General features: G+C 37.2%; 1 protein-coding gene across 1 annotated transcript in view; it reads left to right on the forward strand.

Annotated features, from left to right (window-relative positions):
• Positions 1-11107: 11107 nt before the first annotated feature.
• The window catches only part of LOC135076457 (potassium voltage-gated channel subfamily KQT member 5), a 45166-nt gene continuing 41586 nt past the window's right edge, over positions 11108-14687 (forward strand). Inside the window, exon 1 of the mRNA XM_063971232.1 lies at positions 11108-11334. The gene's annotated coding sequence lies outside the window, so the exon portion shown is untranslated. The remainder of the gene's footprint in view (positions 11335-14687) is intronic.

Here is a 14687-nt window from a genome sequence, read left to right on the forward strand (position 1 = left end):
TAGTGAGAAAATAAAATACATACCGTTAAAAATCCATCACATATTTTATACATAAGTTACCTACTTGTACGTTAAAAGTTGCCACATTAAGGCCCGTCGACGACACTGATGTATGAATGAGTGTAATTCTTCATTGTAGGCTCGCATTTCGTAATGAAACTCATAACTCGATTCAAAACTTATTCCAATACCTACAATGGGATTTTGGCATTCATAAATCAAAATACCTACTTGACTTGGACTTTTAACACAGCTTTTAATCTACTCGTATTCTTGAGTGTTGATTGGCACTCGTTTTTCGAGTATACTAGGGCACTATTTAAGTTGTGAGCCTCGACAACATAACGTGTTGTTAGACGACATCTGATACTTTTAATGAAAAGTTTGACATTTTTTACTACAACCTTATTCAAAACTTTTTATCATTTGAGCACGTTTTGTATTATTAACATTGAATTGAAAATTATCTTGACTACAAAAACATGGAATTGACTTGCGGAAATTTTCGCGCGAAGATTTATTATGACTTTCGACGTGGTTAATCAATACAAAACTGAAGCGGTCAGCTAAATTTCACTTTTGGTGATAAAGATCTGTCCTTTACCATTGCAAAACGATAGTTTAAGAGGTATAATATTGTATGTCATTGGCTCACCAGTGAACTTTGCGAAAGTCGTCTAAAATTACTAATAGTGGCGGAAAACATTGATGTTGTCAGAAAAATGGAAGAGAAACCTCGTCATGTGATATATCGTAGGATTGAGATAATCCTAGGCATTAATTCCACTAGCAGTAATAAAATATTGTATGACCATATTATGGTTAATACGTTTTTTTCTCGCTGGATGTCACAAAAATTTTCAAACGCTCAATAGGACGCTTGTGTCGTTTAGCCCTTGGAAATGTTTGATAAATACGTTTAAAAAGCTTTAAAAGCCGTTTTTAAAACTGTGACAGTTGACGAATTAAGGATCTATGCATAATGATCCTGAAAATAAACAACTATCGACTATGGAGGTGTTTTAAGATGAACCAATTCCAACAAAAGTCCCATGCCCTCGGAACACTTTGAAACTTACGGTCGCCTATTTTTCCGAAATATCCGATTATATGACGGAAACGTCACTAGACAAATTTAGAATGGTTAATTCTTAATAGTATACAGCCATTTCTTTCCAAAAGTCTTCAGTTTAATAAGGGAAACTGGCCAGCATAGTCGAATCGCCATTCGTGACGAAAATGTGAGCTTTTACACGTCTCGTCAAACAACTGACTATTTGAACACTCAAAATATGAAATAAACAGGTCCAACGCTACAAAATTCTTGCTTGGAATCTAAACACTTCTTTTGGTACCCATTATATTAAAATTAAATGCGTGAACAGCGATTTATGTAGCCAGAAGCAACTGTCGGTGCGGTCAAAAACCATGCTTTGGAAGTGCCTCAAGCTGAGTGGAAAAAATGCTATGAAAAGTGTTTCGGACACATTAAAAAGTACATAAATCATGAAAGACAATACCAATAAACGCAATCAATACCATTTTAATAATATACTACTTTGTTTTCATAGTTAGGCTCACAACTTAAATAGTGTCCCACGTAGTAATGTGATAGTAACAGCTCCTTTGAACTTGGAATGCAATTTGGACGCCTCGTCCATCGCATCGGTTCAATTATTTTCGGACTTTTGCGATGAGAGTAAAACTTGAAGCACAAAAAATATTGTTTGCCTTCGGCAACTCGTTTCATACAGAATTTTGCTATAATGCTGAAAAAATGCAAAAGTACTGAAACAAAATGGCTGTTAAAGGCCTTATGATTATTAATCATTAATTATGTGAGCGCAGATGTTCATATATGGCCATAAATAAAGATTAGGTACCTACTTGTACTACTTGAGTATTGTTGCCACAAAAATATCATGAAATTATACAAAAGCATACAACTTCCCTTTATTTTTATTCATTCATATGACAGTGGCTTCCAAATAAAAACAATTTATTCCCAAAACGCCGACATAAACGAATACGACCAAATGAGGCGGTAGAATTACTTATGGGGCCAAACGTTTCGTATGACTGGAGCTCGGAATAAAAACCGGCCAAGTGCGTGTCGGACTCACGCGCAAAAAAAAAATCAAAAAAAAAAAATCAAATCAGTTTATTTGCGTGAAAAGTGGTCTACAAGTTCTTACAATATTAAGATGTCCGCACAGTCCACCAGAAGCTGGCATGCAAATATTGTTAACATTATATTTATAACATTAAAAAATTACATTTTGGTTTTTAATTAATAACTTTTACAAGTCTATTTCAGATTCTAGGTACTCATTTACAGAATAATAACATTTAGCTTTTAGCCAATTCGTTAATTTCTTTTTGAATATGTTAAGAGGAAGTTCAGTTAGTGAGTACGGCAACTTATTATATATTTTTATGCAGGTTGGGTAACAGTTCCTTTTATAAAATTGGGTTTGCATTTTGGGCAGCAATAGCTTTCCCCTGTGCCTTATTGATTTGACTGCATAGTCATCCTTATTCACAAATAAAAGGGTTCCGTACCATTGATTTATGAAATTAAAATTATTATTCTTTTAATTTAAGTTATTTGTATGAAAGATTACGCGGTAATAAGCGGTTTACGATTTACGAGGTATTAAAAAAAACTACTTACTAGATCTCGTTCAAAACAATTTTCGTTGGTAGTTTTTATAGTAATGTACATCATATGTTTTTTTTAGATTTTTCATTTTCTTATTTTAGAAGTTAGAGGGGGGGGACCAACTTTTTTCCACTTTGGAAGCGTCTGTCACGCAAACTATTCGGTTTAGAAAAAAAATATTTTAAATACCTCGATATCATTTTTGAAGACCTATCCATAGATACCCCACACGTATGTGTTTGATGAAAAAAAAATTTTTTGAGTTGAGTTAAAAATGGGGAGCTCCCAATATTTATTATTATTTTTTTATTTTTGCATCAAAATCTTAATGCGGTTCACAGAATCACAGAATACATTTACTTACCAAGTTTCAACAATAGCTCTTAATATTATAGTTTCGGAAAAAAATGGCTGTGACATACGGACGGACAGACAGACGGACGGACGGACAGACAGACATGACTATTGATGTGCCGTTCCCGAGAACGCTCTCTCAACTGAGAATATTCTCGGGAGCGTTCCCGGGAGCGTTCTCCTAAGTGAGAAAGGTTGAGAATCATGTGTATCACATGGAAATAAACAAACTTTCTTAAGTAAAATAGTATTAAATTAAGTCAATAGATAAGTGTATATTAAACAATACACTCTATTTGCAGTGAAAGGCTATATTCTCAGTGTTCCCGAGAATATTCTCGGGAACTTTCTCGGCAATATTCTTGGCAACTGCACCTTTATTATATTTTATTTTTTTCGTCGTGATATGTCGTTTTAATGATATGTAAGATGACAGAAATTTCTTTTTACACGTAATTAAATAATGTAACTGTCCATTTTTTCGTTTTTAACACGCTCTTATTAGGTCGTCGTGTATGTAACTAACTATGTAATGGAATCTTAGAATCTGAATTACACGCACTTCTAAGTATTGTATCATCATAAAACTTGGCAATTATATGTAGATAAGAAATGACAATACAATATTGTGGTACCAGCTGGTCTGATGATGGGACTGGAAGGTGGCCAAAAGAACTCCTAAACGAAACGGCGGAATCACATCGAGTTTGGGTTCATTGGATGTCTTTTCGAGATCTTTAAGTGCTAGATAATGTTCAGGGTCCTAATGATGGAGTCAGGAGGTAGCCATAGGAACTCCTAAACGAAACGGCGGAAACTCATCGAGTTTGGGTTCGTTGGATTTATCTTTACCAGCACTTTAATACTAGATGATGTCCAGGGTCCTGATGATTTTTGGCTTTTTAGTGCTGTTAGTAATTAAAAGCGTGTTATTAGTTTTTTAAACTATTCTTATTTGACATTAAGGGCATATTTCACAATCGCTTATTAAGGGACTGTTTCGCCACTTCTGGATAAGTTGTGGATAGCCTGTCTGACGGATCATTTGACACATTTTTATAGAAAATAAGTGCTAGCTAGATTGATCTGACACTTAGAAGAATGGTAATACTCCTCTTCAAAAAAGGTGAGAAAACCTTGTTGAAGAATTATAGACCCAATTCGCTTCTGAGCCATGTCTTAAAACTGTTTTCGATAGTCATTACGAATTGTCACGCTAGCAGGCTCGACAACTTTCAGCCCCCCGAACAAGCCAGTTTCCGAAAAGGCTTTAGTAACTACCATAATATACCATAATAATATACGCAACGGCAGATTATACGGAAGATCAAGGAATATAATCAGCCACTTTGCGTTTGTGAACTATGAGAAAGCCTTCGATTCGTTTGAAACATGGGCAGTGCTTCAGTCTCTTCAACTGTGCCAAATTGACTATTCATACATTATAAAGTTGAAGGGCTTGTACAAACACGCCACAGTGACAGTCCGTTTTAAGATCAGGATCCGAAACCTATCCAGTTGCAGCGAGGGGTGAGACAGGGAGACGGCTGGAGCGGATTCAGCATAAATATCAACGGCGAGTACATCACCCAGACATCAGACGATATCGTAGTCATGGCTGAGATCGTGGAAGATCTAGGCACAATGCTCGATGGCCTCAACAGAGTCTCTTAACAAGTGGGTCTCAAAATGAACATGGACAAGATTTAAAAATCATGTCTAAAGACCGTGTTGCACCCAATCCTCTATAAGTTGGAGACTCTACACTCGAGGTTGTTGACAATAATGTATACCTGGGACAAACAGTCCAGTTAGGTAGGTCCAACTTCGAAAAAAAAGTCAATCATCGAATCCAGCTCGGCTGGGCAGCCTTTGGGAAGCTTTACGATATTTTTACGCGGCTTCTCCGTCGCGTAGCCACTCCGCTTTAAATCCACTTTGAATCCGCTTTGAATCCGCTTGCAATCCGCCAGGGTAGCAAGGGCCTTAAAACTCAGAGGCACACTGATGTTCAAATACCGTAGCCGAGTCCTAAAGCCGCGGTACGCGTTCGCCACGAAAAGAGTGAGCAAGACAGCAATATCTCACTCACGTTTCATGCCTTGTTTATAACGACTAGTCTTAACGCCCAGTTAATAAAACATCGAAACATTACAGATAATATCACATATAAACAACAAAATTAAAATTAAAACTAAATGCATTCTGTCGAGAACACTGAGAATATTCCCGGGAGCGTTCTCGGTTCTCGAGAATATTCTCACTGGGAATATTGCCGGGAACGAGAACTTTCTCAGCGGCACATCTCTAGACATGACGAATCTATAAGGGTTCCGTTTTTTGCCATTTGGCTACGGAACCCTAAAAAGTACCTGTATGTAGGTTTTGCAAAAACATAAGTGCCAAGGCACATATCGATAGTGGAAGTATCAATTAATGTAAGGGACATTTTGGCCAAAATGAGTTATATATACCAACGCATTCAGAATTTTCGGCTCTATCGATTGGTATACTTGAAATATTGATATCTTTAAAAAAATGTCCCTTACCTTAAACATTTTTAGTCGTCTGAATACGACTTTTGGGGAAACAAATGATTTAAAGGACGTAAATTCCTTTTAATAATACAATTCAGCCCTTACCCTAAACTGTTGGTTTTAACTTTTGAACTCATTGAACCTTACTTCATTTTTGATTTATTATAATTAGGCCCTTACGTTAATATGCATATAGGATATCAATTACTTTTTTTGGTGGTGATATGCATTTAATGCCTCCCACTCCTACTACACTTATGAACACTAAGTTGTCTTGTTTCTATCTTTTTTCTGTTCATTTTTACGCAGTTGGGTATTTGACCGAGGGGCTGAAGGCTCTTCAGAAGCTGTTCAATTCCGTCATCCTCGAAGGAAAAATGCCTACGGTATGGCAAAGAAGTGTGGTGACACTCTTCTTCAAAAAAGGCGACAAAACCTTGTTGAAGAATTATAGACCCATCTCACTTCCGAGCCATGTCTACAAGCTGTTTTCGAGAGTCATTACGAATCGTCTCGCTCGTAAGCTCGATGACTTCAAGCCTCTCAATCTCTCAATCGCTTTAGTACACCACATACAGAAGACCGAGGCCAACCACGGCAGACCACGGCAGATTATACAGAAGACCGAGGAGTATAGTCAGTCACTTTGCCTGGCGTTTGTGGACTATGAGAAAGCTTCGATCGAGACCTGGGCAGTACTTACTACAGTTTCTCCAACGGTGTCAAATTGACTACCTATATCGATACATCGAAATGTTGAAAGGCTTGTACGAAAACGCCACAATGTCGTTCCGTCTCCAGGATCAAGACTCGAAACCAGTTGCAGCAGCAGACAGGGGGAACTGAAAACTCCGAAACTGTTTCTGGACTGGAACGGATTCGGCATAAATATCAACGTGAGTAAATAATCCACCTTCGATTCGCAAACGATATCATAGCCATGGCTGAGACCGTGGAAGATCTAGGCACAATGCACAATGGCCTGAGTCGAGCCTCTCAACAAGGGGGTCTTAAAATGAAACATGGACAAGACAAAATCATGTCAAATGTTGCACCCACTCCTCTAAAGGTTGGATACTCTACACTCGGCAGTTGTTGACACTTATATATACCTAGTACAAACAGTCCAGTTAGGCTGGTTATAGTGTCACGCGGACCGTCCAGTGCGGATCCGCTTCACACAGCCGATCTGTAAACTTCGAGGAAGCGTTTTAGAGTAATGCGGTCCGCTGGAATCGCTCGCTCTCTATCAGTTCATACAGATTGGCTGTGCGGAGCGATCCGCACTGACGGTCTGCGTGACACTAAAACCAGCCTTAGGTAGGTCTAACTTCGAGGAAGAGGTCAATCGTCGAATCCAACTCGGCTGGCAACGTTCAGAAAGCTTCGTGATATTCTCACGTCTGAAATATCGCACTGTCTCAAGACAAAAGTCTTTGATAACTTATGGATCTGAGACGTGGTCGCTTACTGTGGGCCATCAAAGAAGACTCAAGGTCAAAGGCGATGGAGCGTGCTATGCTCGTAGTGATTGAACCAGAAATGACGTGATCCGCAGGAGAACCAAAGTGACTGACATAGTCCGCAGAATCGCTAAAATCAAGTGGCAGTGGATGGAGCTCGTAGCTTGCAAAGTTGATGGCCGCTGGGGCAGAAAAATTCTTGAGTGGCAACCACGAGCTGGAAGACGTAATGTGCTGCAGACCCCCACTAGGTCGACCGACGATCTGGTGAAGGTTGTAGGAGGTGCCTGGATGCGGGCGGCGCAGGACCGGTTGTTGTGGAAATCCTTGGGGGAAGACCTTTGTGCAGCAGTGGACGTCATTCGGCTAAAACGAACGAACGATGATTGAAAAAAAAAACCTAACTGCGTAAAAATTAACAGAAAAAGATAGAAACAAGACAACTTGTTCACAAATGCAGACGTAGGCATCATCAGTGACTAAATGTTTTGTTGGTGATGTGTATTTGATGCCTCCAACTGCATTTGTGAACACTAAGTTGTCTTGTTTCTATCTCTTCTCTTCGTTTTGTTAATGAATACTCGAATGCAACCTCTACTTACATCAGGTTTCAATGTTAAAATTGACAAGTTACAATAATATTACTGTCGTGTTTATTCTTAAATGTACCTTACAACATACATGACATTCCATACTGTGAAATTTCAACATTGTAAGGTACAGTCAAGCTCGTTTTTTTAATGTAAGGGACATGCTATCTTTTAAACTACCCATTTTTCGAAAATTTGGCGTTTATATTATGAAAGAACAGAAAATTCTAAGAAACTTTGCCATAGAAACTATTTAAATCGTAACATCACATAAAAAGATATTGAGGTATAAAGAAAAAAAAAATCGTTTTTTGGCTCTCCTGAAAAGTCGTGTTTTGTCCCTTACAGTAATTGATATTTCCACTATCGATATTTCTTTAATGGTATTTTCGTTCTAGATAACTTAGATACAAGCTTAGACTATCTCGGAGTCTAGAAATTTAAAAGTGCACGAGGAAACTATGTACTAATTCATGCCAATACCTATATTTAGAAGTTTATCTCCCTCCTACTCAAAGTACCAAATATCTTAACATGTTTTCTATCCTCGCTGCGTTTAAGTACGGTTGTTTATTTAATCTTTCACCATTGCTTACATTTGCTTACACAGGGTTATGCTTTCTATTACGAAAAAAGTCTATTCCACGGTCTCGAATCGACATTTTATCATATAAACGTAGCAGCATTCGCTCAATTGAACTTCAGTTACACTGGATATTGGAGAGCACATTATATTTCGTTTTTACATTTTCATGAAGGTTGTGTTTTTTTTTTGTTTTATCTTCCAATCCCCAGGCGGCGCCACAATTAATTACTCTTCCAGGCTCGATGCAACCTTATGTTACAGTTTTATTAACTGAAAGAAACTCTACATTCTATAATGTTACTTATTAAGTCCAAATAAGTGCGAATTCGGATCGCGCAATGCTTGCTCCGCATCACCTATAAATAAATTAAGCTTTGAAACTGAAGATTGCGGCCTTATATGAGTAATACCTGGCTTTATTTACAATTATAAAGTTATGGTTACAAGTTTAATATTACTGCACTGAATATTATACCTACTTAATATTATGAAAAAACTAAGTACCTACCTACCAGAGATCACTTTCTCCAGACAATTAGAATATTATATACCAACATTGGAGCAATAAAGAATTTGAATTATAATTTTGCACAGAACTAAAAATAATTCTTCAAAGTTTTTAGAACTTTTCATCATTTTAATTAAGGATAGCGAAAAAAGAACTTGGGTTCCGTGTTACTCCGAAAATTTAACCCGAAAAATTCTAAAGGTGTTTTCGAATTGGGCGCACTCGGTCTAACATTCCAATATTTTACAATGTTACGTATTCATCACGTTTATTTCCGAGTCATTCTGAAAATGAAGGTGGTTTATTCAAGCAACAACAGACATATTTATGTTCTTCATATTTTACATATTCAATAGTATGATTTGTAAGTACACAGCGTAGGTCACGTAACTATTCTACTTCGTATTCTATGCTCTGTGACAAAGGCTAACAAGTTGCTGAACTAACAATTGAACAACAATCCCCGGATACAAATACCATTCATACTCGCCAAGCGCACCTGGATGCTTTTCTATGTATAATAATAGAAAAAGATTACGCCAGCCTTGCAGCCGATTCGACACATTTTAACTTTCTGTAAAGAGTGATGAGCAAAAGTTTATTTTAAATTGCACATTTACGTACAACAACCTTAGGTATTTAGTAAATTATTTTGGGACTTGACTATTTGTTTCAATGCGAGTATGTATAAAAGTAATTTCAATTGATTATCTAATAATAAAATAAATAAAATCAAATAATACAACAAAATAGAAACTGAAAAAGTAAATTAAGGAATTTTATTCCAGCACATTAGCACATATGCCTCTGCGGGCAGCGACGCGACGGAACGTAGGGGAAGACGAAAAACGCGGACGTTGCAAGCTAGATACGGGGCCTATCCACCGTGCGTCGGCAGGGGCTTATCGGCCTTTTTACATAATTTGCGGCCCTACCGGCGCAGCTGGAGCAAAAAGTGACCGTTGCTTTCATAAAAACCCATCCTAGCTTTGTGGCTCGTTTTACATTGGACTCCACTGCGAAAGCAAATTGCAGCAGAATGTTTGAACAAACGGCTCCCTCGTCGCTGTAGTTACCATAACTGTCTAATGAAGATAATGCAGTAGGTAAATCTGCATAAGAGTGGATAAACGAACTTTGGCACTGTAGAATAACAAAAAGAGTTGATTAACTTTTCACATGAGTTTAATAGTGATTTAGGTAGGTAAGGTGGTACATTATTTTTATAAAATGAATATCAAGCAAGATGAAGACATCCCAATAAAAATGTCTCAATCCAATAACGTGATTCTACGTGACAACATAGACTACGTCTATAATCCAATTTGGTAGTAAAATTTTTACAATATTGTGACCCCAAGCCACGGTTACAGGTGGCGAGAGCCTCGTGCACTTCTTATTAATATTATACAAACATATAGAACGATACATACGAGTATGCATGACAACAAACAAGTATATTATTATTTCATTAGTACCTAGTTGTAATATAATGTACGTAGAAATAAAAGTTTATTTAATATGTGGACTACATTGCACTGTTTAAGTATACTGTTAAGTACGAGTAATGTTAAATTTCGTTTCACTAGGAAATTGTTTTCATTTCGTTTCTTGAACGTATATGTAGGTAACTACCCCTAGTAGTTACGTGCGCTTTTGCTTTGTAAAATATCTAAAACAAGTCCAACAACAACAGTCAAGTTACTTTTCCTAAAGTGGAGCACGGACGCTACGTGAAACGCCTGAGCATTCATAAATTGCAGAATAGCCGTCACGTAGTTCTGCATAGTAGCTTTATCTGGAGATAGACGTAGAGCCTCTAGCTACAGCACACGTAGCTCTACGAACTACGACGCGGGCAAACAATAGGATTGGTAGGCTACTCCCTAGAGGTTTTCTTTTCCGCATTATCACATTTTTCTATAGATATGTTTTCATTCTCGGAGAGAATGCTCACATTCTGCCTGTGTAGCTGTGCTTACTATCGATACCATCTCATCTACAATGTAAATAAAGAAAACCTAATCTTTTCTTTTCTTTCCCGTTTCTCGTAGTGAGTGCATACCTTCGCTTCTTAAATAAATTATAAATTTATACCCTACTTACTTTTTATGAAATCAAGGTGCGCGCCTAATTTTGGTATGTACCGAAGATTAATGTTAAATATGCAAATTATAGCCGAGTTTTTCGTTTGGGGGGAAAATCAACTGCAGGTACGATGACCTGGATAGTCAGAGGTGGGCAACAATTAGAATTAGAGACGCGCGGGCGGGTGTTTGTCGGGCGGCGTGCGGCACGCGGTGGGCGGGCGCGGGGTCCGCCGCGCTCGCGGCGGCGGCGGCGGGCGGCGGCGGCGGGCGGCGGGCGGCGGGCGGCGGGCGCGGCAGTCGGCGCCGCACCCGCGCTCGAGTGCCGCCGCGCCAGGCGCCGTCCGCGCGGAGCCCATGCGTGCCGCGTATTATGCCGGCGCCCTGGGGCCGCTCTCCACGTGCCGCGCGCCCACCGCGCACCGCCCCGCACAACAACGGTTCTAGCTACACCAAAACGCACGCGATAGCGCGTCTCCACTCTACCGGAATGTAAATATTTATGGATGTCAGTTTTCAGTTGTTTAGATTGGCTGTGAATTTTAAGGTACGTAATTAATAACACGATTGCAATTATTGCACGACGTTTACATGTAATTTTAATAGGTGTCGGTATCTATGGGTGTAATTAATTAAATTGACAACTTAAAAAAATATAAGCATGCCACTTCGATATCGCATTGTGCTTTATGCCTTTGTACATAATTGCTACTGTGACTTCGGTTAATGGCGTACGAAGTACCCTTCTATATTTGGATCGATAGTTAACCATTAAACGTAGGTACCCAGTAGCGTTGGTTCGAACAGATTTTTGCATTACATTAAGTGATTAAAATTTGACGGCGGGCAGCGGCAGTGCGCCGCCGCCGAGGTGCCAATTTAGCTTTCATTATATCCCACTACCCCAATGTTTACTTATAGTACGAGAGCCCACGACCAAAATTTTTGTCTCATAGCAATACGGCCAAAACCGCATCAAATCGATAGATACGATTATCCTGAACTCGAAAATACCAATATCAGACATTTTCCGCGTAGCGTTTGATCTGACCGAATTTTCAAAATTGTCAAAGAATTTTACCGAACTGCATCATAGAAATATGTCTGATTTGCAGACTGTAGTTGAATGATAGTTCTGAGATACCGGAAACATTATTTTCAGACGTTAGTGGTGTAGCGCAAACCCGTAAAATCACTTAAAAAAATTAAAAATGAGACAAAAAAAATGTCTCATAGCAATACGTCTGAAAATCTTTTTTATTAGTAAATTTTGGTTATTTGATGCGAACAAAACAATTTTCAGACGGAAATGTGAACGCATTAAATTTTGAGACCGTTTTGAAAATGTTAACAAATTTTACCGATCGGTATCATAGCAATATGTCTGAAAATTGTTGGATATGATAAAATAAGTTGTCCACATGTGCAAAAAATTTATATCAGACAAATTAAGTGTAGCACCTTCTCTATCATACAACTTTTTGATACACTTAAAGTGTCTGAAAACAGGTTTTTGGTAATCATGGCAGCAATACGAAAAGTTGAAAAAAATAATTATCCGTATTGCTATGATACAGGTCGGCTAAATTTGTTGACATTTTCAAAAATGCGCTCAGGCTATATGCTACGCGCAAAATGTCTGAAAACAAACTTTTTCGTAATACAATTATAAAATCTATGTACATTTTCACTATCAGACGTATTGCTACAATACCGACTGTCTTTTTTTTTTGACACAGCAGAAATGGCCTCCCACGCAGTTGCTACACTTTCGACCGTTACTACACACATAGTCGGGTTCAGAATCATACAATCTAACGATTTTATAGGGTTTTTGCCGTATTGCTATGAGACATGGTTTTGGTCGTGGGCTCTCGTACTATTAACTTATCAAAGTTCTTTAATATGGCATGAACTGTAGTTAGACTTATCCTGTAGTTTATCTCAATGTTTTATAGAGATTACTTGCAAGCGATAAAACAATCTATAACAAGTAATTTTTATTTACGTTCTGACCTTCCGCGCCTGACCCCTGCGGAATTCTAAAGCTACTTTCTAATGGAAAAGTCAATAATTTAGCAACTAAAGGTTTTCGCACTGTATACCTACAACATAGACATATACTCATTCGTTGTACAGTACATCTGCGTTTACAAACACAACGTAAATTCGTTCTGAACACATATTACAGCCAATCTACTAGCAATTTTGTAAATAAGATTTAATTCCTAAAACAATTTCGTAATTTTATTGTATGTCATTATGCACATTTGTTTGCAAAATTAGCTAAGTCTATTGACGCGGACTCTACGTACATTGTCATAATACACGAGTATGCTATCGAGGGACTGTCTTTGTTTTGCCACGACCCAAACAAACACCGTGTCAATGATTGACTAATGGCGAGAAGCCTACCTAAGTACCTACTCTAGCCTGTAGTGTCCTTTTCATAAATAACAATACGAGTAATTTTATTTGAAATTCCAACCCTTTTTTACAAATTACCAACTTAACATATTCATTGGCATAAAATGTTTAGGTGAGAATGAAATCGGCAAGGCGTGTTCGGGTACATGAAGATGCTATACGTCATAGGTAATACATTTGTTATATTTTCTTTTCATTTGTAGCTCTGCCTAGACAAAATCTTCATTTCATACATTTACCTAATCAAAAATACTAATATTTCCAAAACTCCTAGTACTTTCAACCTAATTGATTAATTTTATTTGCATTGTAGATAGTTTGCAAAATTATAACCTATTAGATATTATTTTAAATAGAAGCGTAATTAGCTCCTACAATAAGTTTATTTTAAGTTTTGTCCCCTTCGTCTGAATGATAATACTTAATTACCCCCTCTAAGTAAAAATTTTATTAAACACTGAATCTACGTAATTAATTTTATTGTAAATATGTATTGTGTCCCTAACCTCAATACTCTTTAGACCCCTTAAATGCATTCTTCAGTTACACTTACACTGTAAAATATTTCTTTTCACTCTGTTACACTGGGTGTATGTTTGATAATTGATATTCAATTTATTATACTTTAACACAAAAACTATCTACAAAGGCTCTTATAACTTTTAATAACAATTTATTTAAATTGTCCGACTCTATAGTTCTAAGACACTAGATTTTTGTTGTTTTGTTGTTGTTAAATGGTACGCATGCATATTACATAGGTACTCACCGCATAAAATCTGCATTACCTCTACTTAAAAATAACTAAAAATATAATGAATTGCAGTTCTATATGACGAAATATGCTGCTAACAATACTGGATATTTCGCGTGCGCTACTTGACAGGGCATTAATACAAAATTTCAACGATTTAAACTTTTATGCAAATATTTTCCTTCCATGAGTTAAAACACAACAATTGCAAGTTACTTTTTCCAATAAACATCAACTAGAAAAATCAATGGAAATTTATATTTGAATGATGAAAATAATTAGGAAATGTTATCCATTACTCGATACACCAGAAGAGAAATTAGATTACTTACACTTTTTTTGAAATAATCGACTCTACCACTGAAATTAAAATCTACTACTAGAATCAAAAATTGAAAAATAAGAAAATTTGCATTTTTCAAATCTGTCTGGTACGTTCTAATAATTATGTTGACACAATGACTTTCTTTTGTTTTAAATTAAAGAAAAATCTCAGAATCAAGTCCAATGAAACTGTTAGAAACGATTCCAAGAAGTTCGCAGTTAATGGGTTTCATAAATACATTACGTTTGCTGTTATTTTCTTAAATATTATAGAAAGATTTGGTAACAGGGTTCAGACTCGGAAAAGTGTCAAAACAGGTCACTGTCTATTTTATGTAGTTAGTAGAACTACTTTAAATCATTTATTAAACTAATGTTACTTATATTTTGAAGAA

Source organism: Ostrinia nubilalis, chromosome 1 (assembly GCF_963855985.1).
Source record: "Ostrinia nubilalis chromosome 1, ilOstNubi1.1, whole genome shotgun sequence".
Classification (NCBI taxonomy): domain Eukaryota; kingdom Metazoa; phylum Arthropoda; class Insecta; order Lepidoptera; family Crambidae; genus Ostrinia; species Ostrinia nubilalis.